The 14,199-nt window shown below is 37.3% G+C and overlaps 1 long non-coding RNA gene and 1 other non-coding gene across 2 annotated transcripts; both read left to right on the top strand.

Annotated features, from left to right (window-relative positions):
• Positions 1–73: 73 nt before the first annotated feature.
• On the top strand, positions 74–10,619 carry LOC134737228 (uncharacterized). The gene is made up of 2 exons (XR_010121917.1): positions 74–298; positions 9,746–10,619. It is a non-coding gene; the product is annotated as an uncharacterized lncRNA (long non-coding RNA).
• LOC129487024 (U6 spliceosomal RNA) lies at positions 1,200–1,303 on the top strand. The gene has a single exon (XR_008659164.1). It is a non-coding gene; the product is annotated as a U6 spliceosomal RNA (small nuclear RNA).
• Positions 10,620–14,199: the final 3,580 nt, after the last annotated feature.

Below are 14,199 nucleotides of genomic sequence, written 5' to 3'. Positions count from 1 at the left end.
CGCACAAGTGTAGGAATTACCAGCACGCTGGGAGAAAATCCAGGTGCTCATAAGACCTGCACCAGACCACACGGTCAGTGTGAGGAAGGGCAGGAACCCCTGCTGCTTTTTAAGCCCCTGCAGGCGTTTGTGATGCAGTAGGGAGTTAGAAAAGTACTCAGTAGTGAGTGTCCTTATTCGGTTTGCCAAAAATTAAAGGTGGGGAGGACAAAAACCAGGAGAGATTGATGGCATCTACTTTTCTACGGAAATGTCTAGCTCCGCTTCCAAAAAAAAGCCGTATTTTTGTGCTTAAAATGTACGTATGTTTATATCTTTCAACATAATTTTGTAAAACAAATGTTAAGTTTTACTGAATGTTGTCACTGAACAAACTTGTGATGAGCAGGTATTTTAGAGTCTTGGGAGCTTAAAAGAAAATCATAGGCCTCAGACTGCCACCAGGGTTATGCAATCCAAGAGTATATTAACCACTTTTAAGAATTATATGTTTTTCTCTTTTTTGAGCTTTTGTCGGTTTGACACGTTCATTTCATTTGAATGTTGGTTCTGAAAATGAAGCATGTAGTTAACTTTTCCATTAACATACATAATAGCATTTTAAAGTACCTAAATTCCTCTTGGAAGGCCGAGGCAGGCGGATCACCTGAGGTTAGAAGTTCCAGACGAGCCTGACCAACATGGTGAAACCCATCTCTACTAAAAATATAAAAACTAGCCCCGGGCGTGGTGGCACGCGCCTGTAATCCCAGCTACTCAGGAGGCTGAGGCAGGAGAATCGCTTGAACCTGGCAGGCGGAGGTTGCAGTGAGCTGAGATCGCGCCATTGCACTCAGCCTGGGCCAGAGTCAGACTCCGTCTCAAAAAATAATAATAAAGTACCTGGCAGGGCGCGGTGGCTCACGCTTGTTATCTCAGCACTTTGGGAGGCCGAGACGGGCGGATCACGAGGTCAGGAGATCGAGACCACGGTGAAACCCCGTCTCTACTAAAAATACAAAAAATTAGCCGGGCGTGGTGGCGGGCGCCTGCCTGTAGTCTCAGCTACTCCGAGAGGCTGAGGCAGGAGAATGGGGTGAACCCGGGAGGCAAAGCTTGCAGTGAGCCAAGATCACGCCACTGCACTCCAGCCTGGGCGACAGAGCGAGACTGCGTCTCAAAATAAATAAATAAATAAAGTACCTAAATTCCTAAAAGCAGTGCTTAATTCTGCAGCACATATACTGAAATTAGAACGATATAGAGATAAGCATGGCCCCTGCCCAAGGGTAACACGCAAATTCGTGAAGCGTTCCATATTTTTAAATATATACACCTACTATGTAACCAAAAAAAATTAAAAATAAACACATAAATTCCTGAAAGCTATGCCAATCCAATCCAGATAATTCTTTTAATTTTTAATTTTTATTTTTTGTGGGTACATGATATATGTATATATGGGGTACATGAGATTTTGATACAGGCATACAATAAGTAATAATCACATCAGGGTACATGGAGTGTCCATCACCTCAAATATTTATCCTTTCTTTGTGCTACAAACAATCCAATTATACTTAGTTATTTTAAAATGTTCAGTGAATTATCGTTTAGTCACTCTCGTGATGTCAAATACTAGATCTAATTCTGTCTATACTTTTGTACATATTAACCATCCCCACTCTGCTGCTTAATTCCCCACTACCTTGCCCAGCCTTGTAACCATCATTCTACTCTGTTAGTTCCGTTGTTTTAATTTTTAGCTCCCACAAGTAAGTGAGACTGTGCAGTTTGTCATTCAGTACCTGGCCTATTTCACTTAACGTAATGACATCAGTTGCATCCATTTTGTTGAAAATAACAGGATCTCATTCATTTTTATGGCTGAATGCTACTATGTTGTGTACATAAACCACATTTTCTTTATTTGTCTGTTGATGAACACTTAGGTTGTTTCCAAATCTTGGCTGTTGTGAATAGTGCTGCAATAAACATGGGAGTGCCAGTATATCTTAGATATACTGATTTCCTTTCTTTGGGGTATATACCTATCAGTGGCATTGCTGGATCATGTGGTTGCTCTACTTTTAGCTTTTTGAGGAATATCCAAACTATCCTCCATAGTGGCTGTACTAATTTACATTCCTGCCAACAGTGTACAAGGGTTCTCTTTTCTCCCACATCCTCATCAGCATTTGTTATTGCCTGTCTTTTGGATATAGGCCATTTTAATTATGATGAAATGATATCTCATTGTAGTTTTGATTTGCATCTCTCTGATGATGAGTGATGTTGAGCACCTTTTCATATACTTATTTGTCATTTGTATGCCTTCTTTTGATAAATGTCTATTCACATCTTTTGTCCATTTGAAATTTTTTTTTTAAAGAGATAGGGTCTTGCTCTGTCACCCAGGCTGGAATGCAGTGGTTTGATCGTAGCTCACTGCAGCTTCAAACTCCTGGGCTCAAGTAATCCCCCCACTTCAGCCTCCTGAGTAGCTGGGACTAGAGGTGTGCACCACCACACCTGGCTAAATTTTCTTTTAATTTTTTTTTTTTTTTTTTTGGGGGGGAGATGGGGTCTCTACAGAAAAACAAAACAAAAAAAAATGGTCTTGAACTCCTGGCCTCAAGTGATCCTCCTGCCTTGGCTTACCAAAGTGCTGGGATTACAGGTGGGAACCATGGTGCCTGGCCCTTTTGTCCTTTTTAAACTCATATTATTACAATTTTTCCTATTAAGTTGTTCATGCTCCTTATATGTACTGGTTATTAATCCCTTGTCAGATGGATAGTTTGAAAATATTTTTTTCCCGTTCTGTGGATTGTCTCTTTGTTAATTGTTTCCTTTGTGGTGCAGAAGCTTTTTATCTTGATGTGGTCACATTTATCCATATTTGCTTTGGATGCCTGTGCTTTCAGGGTATTACTCAGCAACTCTTTTGCCTAGCCCAGTGTCCTGGAGAGCTTCCTCAATGTTTTAGTAGTTTCATAGTTTCAGATCTTAGATTTAAGTCTTTAATCTGTTTTGATTTGATTTGTGTGTGTGGTGAGAGATAGAGGTCTAGTTTCATTCTTCTGCATATGGCTATCCAGTTTTCCCAGCACCATTAATTAAACAGACTGTCGTTTCTCCAATGTGTATTCTTGGCACCTTTGTTGAAAATGACTGTAGGTATATGGAGTTGTTTCTGGGTTCTCTATTCTGTTCCATTTTTTTTTTTTTTTGAAATGGAGTCAGCCTCTGTCACCCAGGCTGGAGTGCAGTGGCAAGATCTCGGCCCACTTTTACCTCCACCTCTTGGGTTCAAGCGATTCTTCTTCTTCAGCCTCTCAAGTAGCTGGGATTACAAGTGCGTGCCACCACGCCTGGCTAAGTTGAGTATTTTTAGTAGAGACATGGCTTAACCATGTTGGCCAGACTGGTCTCGAACTCCCGGCCTCAAGTGCCGCCTTGGCCTCCCAAAAGTGCTCAAAGTGCTGGGAATACTGATGTGAGCCACCATGCCCAGCTAATTTTTGTACTTTTGGTAGAGACAGGGTTTCACCATGTTGGCCAAGCTGATCTCAAACTGACATCAAGGAATCCACATGCCTCGGCCTCCTAAAATGCTTAGATTACAGGCATGAGCCACTGTGCCTGGCCCTCTTCCACTGATCTTTATGTCTGTTTTTATGCCAATACCATGTCATTTTGGTCACTATAGCTCTGTAGTATAATTTGAAGCCTGGTAATGTGATTCGTCCAGTTTTGTTCTTTTTACCCAGGATAGCTTTAGCTATACTGAGTCTTTTGTGGTTCTATATAAATTTTAGAATTTTTTTTTCTATTTATGTGAAGAATGTCATAGGTATTTTGATAGAGATTGCATTTAATCTGTAGATTGCTTTGGGAAATATGGACGGTTTAACAATGTGGATACTTGCAATCTGTGAACATGGAATATCTTTCCATTTTTTTGTGTCCTCATCAATTTCTTATAGTTTTCACTGTAGAGATCTTTCACTTCTTTGGTTAATTTCTGGGTAATTAATTTTATTTCTAGGTATTGTAAATGGAATTACTTCCTTGATTTCTTTTTCAGATTGTTCACTGTTGACAATAGAAATGCTACTGATTTTTATGTGTTGGTTTTGTATCTGCAACTTTACTGAATTTGTTTATCAGATCTAATAGTTTTTTGGTGGAGTCTTTAGGTTTTTCCAAAGGTAAGATCACATCATCTGAAAAGGATAATTTGACTTCTTTGTTTCCGATTTGGATGCCCTTTATTTCTTTCTTTTGTCTGATTGCTCTAGCTAGAACTTCTGGTGCTATGGTGAATAACAGTGGTGAAAGTGGGCATCTTTGTCATGTCCCAGGTATGAGAGGAAAGGCTTTAAATTTTTCCTCATTCAGTATGATACTAGCTGTGGATCTGTTGTATATAGATTTTATTATGTTGAGTTTTATACCCAGTTTTTTTAGGGTTTTTATCATGAAGGGATGTTGAATTTTAATTAAAATGATCATATGGTGTTTGTCCTTCATTCTGTTGATATGATGTGTCACATTGTTTTGCATATGATGAATCATTCTTGCATCTGAGATAAATCCCTCTTAGTCATGATGAATGATCTTTTTAATGTATTGTTGAATGCACTTTGCTAGTATTCTGTTGAGGATTTTTGCATCAGTATTCATCAGTGATATTGGCCTGCAGTTAATTTTTTATTTTTATTTATTTATTTTGATGTGTCTACCTGGTTTTGGTAACAGGGTAATACTGGCCTCATCGAGTGAGTTTGCAAATATTCCCTCGTCTTCTATTTTTCAGAATAGTTTGAGTAGAATTGGTATTAGTTCTTCTTTAAATGTTTGGCAGAATTCAGCAGTGAAGTCATTGGGTCCCAGGCTTTTCTTTGCTGGAAGATTTTTTTATTATGGCTTTGATCTCATTACTTGTTATTGATCTGCTCAGTTTTTGGATTTCTTCATGGTTCAATTCTGGTAGGTTGTATGTGTCTAGGAATTTATTCATTTCTTCTAGGTTTTTCAATTTATTGGCATATAGTTGCTCATAGTAGCCACTAATGATGCTTTGAATTTCTGCAGTATTAGTTATAATGTCTCCTTTTTTGTCTTTGATTTTATTTATGTGGATCTCTTTTTTTCTCAGTCTGGCTAAAGGTTTGTCAGTTTTATCTTTTCAGAAACCAACGTTTTGTTTCATTCATCTTGTTTATTCCTCGTTTCAATTCCATTGATCTCTGCTCTGATCTTTATTATTTCTTTTCTTCTACTAATTTGCAGTTGGTTTGCCTTTGCTTTTCTAGTTCTTTAAAATGAATCATTAGTTTATTTGAAGTTTTTCTACTTTTTTGATTATAGTATATAGCTATAAACTTTCCTGTTAGTACTGCTTTTGCTGTATTCCATAGGTTTTGGTATATTGAGCTTCCATTATCATGTGTTTCAAAAAAAGTTCCAGTTTTCATCTTAATTTCTTCATTGACTCAGTGGTCATTCAGGAGCATATTGTTAATTTCCATGTGTTTGTATAGTTTCAAAAATTCCTCCTGTTATTAATTTCTAGTTGTATTCCACTGTGGTCTGAGAAGATAGTTTGTATTATTATACTTTAAATTTTTGAATGCTTTAAGGAAATGTTATGTAAATATCTATTGGGTCCATTTGTTGTATCATGCAGATTAAGTCCAATGTTTCTTTGTGGAATTTCTGTTTGGATGATTCATTCAGTGCTCAAAGTGGAGTGTTGAAATGTCCCCAGCTATTATCCTATTGGAGTCCATCTCTCTTTAGCGCTAGTATTTGCTTTAGGTATCTGTTTGCTCCAGTGTTGGGTGATATGTATTTAAAATTATTATATCCTCTTGCTGAATTGCCCTGTTTATCATTATATAATGAGCTTCTTTGTCTCTTTTTATAGTTTTTGTCTTCAAATCTATTTTGGATGATATAAGTATATCTATTCCTGCTCTTTTCTGGTTTCCGTTTTCATGGAATATCTTTTTGAATCCTTTTATTTTCAGTCTATGTATTTCTTTATAAGTGAAGTATGTTTCTAGTAGGCAACAGATTGTTGTGTCTTGTTTTTATCCATTCAGCCCTGTATGTCTTTGGATTGGAGATTTTAGTCCTTTCACATTCAACGTTACTATTGTCAAGTAAGGTCGCACTCCTGCCGTTTTATTGTTTTCTGGTTCTTTTGTGGTCTTCTCTTCCTTCTTTCCTTCCTTCCTGTCTTCCTTTTAGTGAAGGTGATTTTCTCTAGTGGTATGTTTTAATTTCTTGCTTTTTGTTTTTTTGTGTGTCCATTGTATGTTTTTTGATTTGAGATTACCATGAGGCTTGCAAATAACATCTTATTACCCATTATTTTGAACTCATGAGAACTTAACACTGATTGCGTAAACAAACAAGCAAGCAAAAGAAAACTAATAAAAACTCTACCCTTTAATTCAGTCTCCCTGCTTTTTAACTTTTTCATTTCTATTTATATCTTATTGTATTATCTATGTCTTGAAAAGTTATTGTAATTATTATTTTTGAACTTAAATGAGCTTTGCCCCTACAGTTTGGTCTCAGAGGACAGAAAGAAAAATACCAAGGAGGCTTCTTGCTGAAAAGCACAATTTATTTTTGTGACTATTGTAGCAGTCAGGTTCAGTTACAGAGAATAGAATTCATAGAAATCACCCTATGTGCTCTATAAAGATAAAAAGAATTTCTCAAGAAGTATTACATATTCTACTGAATCATAGAAGGGCTGAAGAAACATAGAACTCTGAGAAAAATTCCTAGAGTCACACTATAAGAGCAAGCCACCAAAGAAGCCACTGCCTGTCTCTGAACAAAAAGCTGCGTACAAAATCAGAAAGCTTCGGCTACAGCTGCTGACTCCAGAATTATACTGGACATGCAACATTTTAATTTTTTTATTGTCTGTGTCCCTCTACTACAAAGTCAGTTCAAGAAGTCAGGAATTTTTTTTCTTTGTTCACTGTTGTATACACAGTACTGAGAATGAATCTTGACTTGTAGTAGGAGTGAATACTCACAGTCATAGGTAGCACTCACCCACTAAACCCAGCTGAGCTGATGTTGGGTAAACCTTTTAACTAAATGGAAGGGATAAACATGAGTCATGAGAGATTTATTTCTCCGTCTCATAGTCTGTAAGGTCAGTTGGTAGGCTCAATTTGCATTACTACAAGATTAAAGAAAAGAGGAAAAGTAGAGAACAACAGAGAAAGAAAAGATAAATCCTAAGAATTTATATCTTCAACATCAGAATAGTAGAAGTTCCAGAAAGTTAGAAAAAGTGGTTGGATGAAACTTGCTTAATAAGAAAAAAATTTCAGAACTAAAGGGAAACATGATTCTGCAAATGTAGAAGACCTACTGAGTACTGAACAGAAAAAAGAAAAATATGTATATACATAGATATGTCATGAAAGTTAAGGATAGCAAGAATGAAGAGAGGATTCTAAAAGCTTCTAGGAAGAAAGTTCAAGTACTCCATAAAGGAATGAGAATCAGGCTGGCAACAAACTTTTGAGTGAGTGTTAAGATACAAGAAACCCTAAAAGTTCCTAGGAGAAATGACTTTAAACTTAGAATTCCTTTTTTTTATTTGGTCCACACAGGGTGTAACTTTGTTGCCCAGGCTGGTGTACAATGGCCCAGTCATGGCTCACTAAAGCCTTGACTTCCTGGGCTTAAGTGATCTGGGCTTAAGGGCTCTGCCTTCTCAGTAGCTGGGACTACAGGCGTAAGCCACCATGCCAGCTAATTTTTTTATTTTTAATAGAGACAGGGCCGGGCACAGTGGCTCACACCCAGCACTTTGAGAGGCCGAGGCGGGTGGATCACCTGAGGTCAGGAGTTCGAGACCAGCCTGGCCAACATGGTGAAACCCCATCTCTATTAAAAATACAAAAATTAGCCGAGCATGGTGGTGGGCACCTGTAATCCCAGCTACTTGGGAGGCTGAGGCAGGAAAATCGCTTGAACCCAGGAGACGGAGGTTGCAGTGAGCTGAGATCACGCCATTGCACTCCAGCCTGGGAGACACGAGCAAAACTCCACCTTAAAAAAAAAAAGTTAGAGACAGGGTCTCACTGTGTTGCGCATGCTGGTCTTGGGCTCCTGGATTCAAGCCATCCTCCCTCCTCGGCCTCCCAAAATATTGAGATTACAGGTGTGAGCCACCACGCCTCCTGAACTTGGAATTCTATACCATGCCAAACTATTGATAAAATATGTGGGCAGAATGAAAAAGAAAATGAAACACAAACTTTTGAGAAAGCTTTGCCTCACTAATATTCTTTGTAGGATGTTTCTTGAGAATACAGGCCAAGAAAACAAGGGACTTGTTGAAGGAAATGGAGTGGATTGGGTCTGTGAAACAGTGGAACAAATTCAGAAATGCAATGAACGCAAGTTCCAGGATAGTTATGCAACAGGAAGCCTGCCTATCCAGATTGAAAGACTTCAGGACTGTAAGAACTGCCTGTAGAAAAACAGGAGGTCCTGGATTTGCTAATATTCTGGAAATGTTGGAAGAAGCTAGTCTAATGATGCCATAAAGGAAGACAATTCAAGACAAAGTAAAAAGGCAATTTATAATTTAGTTGAGTAGGGTATATGACAAAAAGCTGTACAAAAAAAACAAGTAGAGATGTAGAAGTTAACTTTCATGGACAGTGAATACTGTTTACACAGATGTAGCATAAATATCCTTTGCTTATTTTCAAAAATAAGTCCACCTGTAGGCAAAGCAAGAATTGCTTAAGTATAGTTACAGAACAAGTTGTAAATGTGAAGCATGATAGTGTAATAAAGGAACCAAAGATGAAGCAAGGGTAAGGGATACAAAATTCTTATCTGGCAAAGTGAAGAGAGATTGTTTATATTGAAGCAAGAACTGTGAGTTACATTATTTAAAGTTGCAAATGTAATAAGTGGAATGCTGACTAGTGATATAATTTATTAGCTGTTATGAGTAGGGAAAATTTGTGGTGGTTTAATGTGGTTAAATCTTTATCTATCTTGGCAGGAAGTGAGTATGCCACACTAAGATTGAGACATCAAAAATTCACAGCATGAGCAGACTGTTTACAGATAGGATAACTAAAAACAATGAGATAAATGTGGTTGCCTCTGGGAAAAACATTGGAGGGATTGGAAAGGGATGGGTTGGGGGCCTGTTGTTTTTTGCATTCAGCCCCCTTGAGTTCATTTCTTCTTTCATCTAACAGACACTGTGTGCCAAAAATGTGCCAAACACATGTAAATGAAACGACTTTACTGAAGATTTGAGGAGATGAGATATTTTCTATCACCACAGTGCCAGATTTAAAATTGAATATTAGAGAAACTTGTTCTTAAAACTTTTTGCTAGGCACTTTATGCCAACCATGTTGCTACCCTTTTCTCTCCGTTCCTCTTACATTCTCATTCTCTAACAACTTTTTCAGTTGTCTCACACCCATACACAGTCTTGTTTGTTGGTGTTACGGGGAACTCACAAATGGAGCCATAAGGGAGAAATATGACCTGTTCTATGTTTCACCGCCAGTGAGGTTGATGGGAGGTCCCAGGATTTCTGTGAAGGGCATTTGTAGTTTTGGAGCTCCAGATGGTGACAACTTGAGCAGCAAGCCTGATGAGCATATTGAGCAGACTACTAAGAACAGGAATGAAAAACAAACAACAACAACAAAAAAACCACCCTTCTCTTTCTCACCTATACCAGAATAGTGGCTCTCAACCATGGCTGCATATTAGAATCACCCAAGGAGCTTTTAAAAACATCGATGCCCAGGCACCACCTCTACCCCTTTTGATGCTCTTCCTTCCAACTCCCACCACTACCAAATAAATTGAAAATCTAGTGAAGGGACCTCAGTCCCATGATTCAAATCATTAATATAAAAGTCACCTGCAATTTCTGCACAATTTATTGAATTGGGCAAAACAAATTAGAGCACTGAACCACTTTGTCAATGATTTTCAACCTGATATTCTAAGGAAGAAAACTTGCTCCTTAGAATTTTGCATTGGCTGTTCTTTCTGCCTGGGACACTTTCCCTTCCTATATGCATAGCTAACTACCTTACCTCCTCAATGAGACTGACCTGCCCTCCAGGCCCCAAAATGGCACTCCCAAGCTCACTCTGCTCTACTTTCTTTTTATCATAGCACTTATCAGTGTCTAACATAGAATTTGCCCATTTCTTGTACCTATTGTGTAATGTTTGTTTCCACCCACTAGAATGTAAACAAATATGATCAGGTATTTTTCATTTCGTTCACTGATGAAACTTAAGTATCTAGAACAATACCAAACATGATTGAGCACTCGATAAATACTTGTTGAATTTCAGTGGCCTCTCAAATAGCATTTAACTCATTATCTCCATAAAAGATAAGTGTTTACCCATGTTATGTAATATGTTTGGAATGTGCTAGCATTACACGCTTGCATAAAGTTTTTTGAAGAATTATATATCTCACCAGGCAAATGTTCTGTACCCCTGTGAAGCCTGCAGGATATCTGGGCTGTCAGTCAGAAGATCTGGGCTTTAATCTCATGTTGTCTGTTAAATAAATATGTAATATTGATCAAAGTACTTTGCTCCTCTCAGTGTCACTTAGGTTATTTATAAAAGAATGAGGTTGATATAAATGAATTCCAATTTTTTCCTCTTCTATTATATAGTACTTTGTGACCACATATGAGCTTGAAATACAATAAAATGTTAATTTTGTGTTTTTTATTTTCTTCTGAAAGCAATTAAAACATGCACCTATCTCCATATTTCAAGTCCAATTTACTATAGTAGTTAAGAGCAATCCCCTTTGGAATGAGATTGTCTTGATTTTAACCCTTGATTTACTACTTATAACCTCAGTATTTTTTCTATAATTTTATTTATTTAATTTATTTTTCTGTAGAGACAGGGTCTTGCCATGTTGCCCAGGCTGGTCTCAAATTCCTAGACTCAAGCAGTTCTCCTGCCTCGGCCTCCCAAAGGCCTGGGATTACAACAGATGTGAGCCACTGCGCTGGCCCTTATCTCAGTATTAAACAAATTATTCAATATTTCTCTGCCTCAGTACCCTCATCTGTAAAATGAATATAGTAATATCAATTTCAGTAACAATTTTTATATTTATATGAAATTAAATTAGATAACTCGTGCAAAAACATTTAATACAGTGTGTGATTCGTAAGGGCTAAATGATTAACTATGAAATACAAACTTTAGTAATACCTTCTGTTTACATGCGTTTGTGAAAATAAGTGATGACCAATAAAACTAGAAAAGCAAAGGCTATTTATTCTGAGCTTGCTATAGCAAGGGAGTCAGCCGTTTTCACTGGCATTTTGGCAGACACTCAAAAGCAGGCAAAAGAGTGGAAAAGCTTCTGGGATGCCCTGATCAGAGGCTGTTAGTATGGGGGTACTGGATACAGGCAAACCAGAAGCAGAGCATCTGTGTGATTGATTAGGGTACATATTCGGCTTTCTCTAGTTGGTTCTGAGTTGGAAGTGGGGACAACAATTAGGGAAGCTGTCAGTTATTAATCAAGTCGTAACGATTTGGCACTGATTGTTTTGTTTAGCTTCCTGGATTTTCACTAGAGATAGCAACCTGGCTTCCGGCAATTCTGACTTATATCAGACTGGCTTTCTGGACTGTTTATTGTAGATAAAGGGTTGCTTCCCTGGACAGGTTGCTAAAGGTTGTTGGTCAAAGTTTGATTTTTATATATGTTCTGGCCATTGTCCATTTGCATATTCAGTCTCTCAGCCTTTATTAGCAAAGTTATTAAGAATATTCACCATTGGAAAATTGATTATTTTCACTTTTTAAATCAGAGTCTGATTTAAATATTGCTGTATGGTTGGTGCTGTATAAACCTATTCAGTCAGTATTTTGCAAATACATTACCTTCCCTTAATCTGTTTTATCTTTTAAAAAAAAAAAGCGTTAGAATAAATACAACTTGGTCGGGTGCGGTGGCTCACCACTGTAATCCCAGCACTCTGAGCACTTTGGGAGCCAAGTTGGGTGGATCACTTGAGGCCAGGAGTTCGAGACCAGCCTGGCCAACATGGTGAAACCCCGTCTCTACTAAAAATATAAAAATTAGCCGGGCATGGTGGGACATGCCTGTAATCCCAGCTACTCAGGAGGCTGAGGCAGGAGAATCACTTGAACCCGGGAGGTGGAGGTTGCAGTGAGCTGAGATCGCGCCACTGCACTCCAGCCTGGTAGACAAAGCGAGACTCCGTCTCAAAAAAAAAAAAAAAACAATAATAAATACAGCTGTTCTTTGAATTTGTGATGTTCTTTTTACCTAATCATCTTCTTCAGTGCTAATTTGTCCTTTAAATTTTAAGATGCAAAATTATATTTGGAAAGGGACCCATTTCCTACATTTCCCCCCAGAGCGTTCAGAATTTAAATTTATGCCACTGAGTAGGATGCTTTTTATAAAGACACTAATATTATTTTTTTCCATTTAAGTGTATTTTTGTTGTTTTGCCCTTTATTCTCTTTTAATTTTAAAAGACTAGTCTTCGCAGTCAATAAAAGTTTGTATGACCTAGCAGTTCTTGCATATGTATAATATGTATATTCATTGTTACATGGCTTCTTGATGTGGATATCAGTCACAAGAGGTACTTAACAAGTAACAGTGACTTATTGGAAGACTCATTCCTGTTGAATATCCACTACAATTTTGCATTTATTCTCTATAGAATTGAAAGAAAGAACTGTAATGCCAAATATACCAAATACAAGGTTATTTGGAAAGAAAACATGAATTTCCACCATTATATAATTTATTCTTGATATGCTTCTATGGTAGGAGAATAATTATTAACTTGGCATTTTAAGGTATTTAAATTGAGAAACTTTTAAAAATAAGATAATTTTCATTTATGTAATAGTGATAGTATCAGTTACATAGCATTACTAGAATATCCATATTTTTTGCTTGTTCTGAGACTAAAAACAGATTTTATAAGTACCAGAAATCATAGCTTTAATTATAAATGTAAATTGTCATTTTTAAAATTTTGTTTTAGAATATGTACCAGTCATGACACAGTTAAAATAATGTTCTGATTAACCAATTACCTGTTACTTTACTGTAACTAGGATATTTGAAAAGGGTGTCCTTTTGGGAGAGTGCCAAGAAATGTGCTTGTGTGTATTTTTATGTTAATTTAATAGAAATCAATGAAAACTCATGCTAAGTATGCAAGAAATTTAGTGTGGCATCCAGAACTCAAAACTAGAGTTTGCAATCAATTTCCGAAAAAGAATGTAAAGCATATCTAGTCTTCTATGTGCAGTTCCAGGGTGGCAGGGGAAATTAGTCTCTCCTGTTTAAAAAAACATGTGTGTAAGAGTTAATCTCCAGAGTTAAGTAACAAAAGACCACCAGATTTGTAGATAAACTAATGAAAGAAAAGAGATTTGAACTCTATCCATTTAAGTATTTTTTTTTCTCGTGAGTGTATATTTTATTTGCAGGAGGATTCTGTTTGACTCCTGTACAAATCTGCCTGCTCTGACTTACAATACAACCTTGTTTTTTCATTGTCATTGTATTCCTTCCTTCCTTACAAATACTTATTTCAAAGTATCTTTACAACTAAACTATATCCTTTTTTCTCTTCCTTGGCTTACAAATTCTCCTATTTGTTGTGTCTGGCTAATACTTTCTTACAGTGATTCATTCATTTCCTGAAGCAGATTATAATCTCTAACTGTAAATTCTTCTCTAGCAGGGGGTTGATTTGGGCATTCTTGTTATGTACTCAGGATATGGAATCTGAACCACAGAGTAGTTTCACATTTGCCTCTGCCTAGGCTGATGGATTTCGCCATACCTGGACCAGTTACAATGCAGACATCTCAGTTTAGGATCATTCCACAGTTATCCACAGGCAGAGGTGCTGGCTTCCAATGGGTGACTTCTTTTCCACCTACTATTTTATACAGAGGGCAAAGCTTCCTTGCAGTCTCCTAGGCAGGGTCAGTGGCTGAGCTTCTTCCATTTCATGGGATGGTCAGCCCCTTACGACTCCTGTTTGTATGCAGAGAATTTGGTTTGGAGATTTTCCTGTCAATTTCAAGCTTGACATTACAACCAAATCTTCCATTATTATGTTTGATCCATGTGTTT

The sequence above is a fragment of the Symphalangus syndactylus genome, chromosome 7 (genome assembly GCF_028878055.3).
Source record: "Symphalangus syndactylus isolate Jambi chromosome 7, NHGRI_mSymSyn1-v2.1_pri, whole genome shotgun sequence".
In the NCBI taxonomy this organism is placed as follows: domain Eukaryota; kingdom Metazoa; phylum Chordata; class Mammalia; order Primates; family Hylobatidae; genus Symphalangus; species Symphalangus syndactylus.
This window is presented reverse-complemented; position numbering and strand designations above follow the sequence as displayed.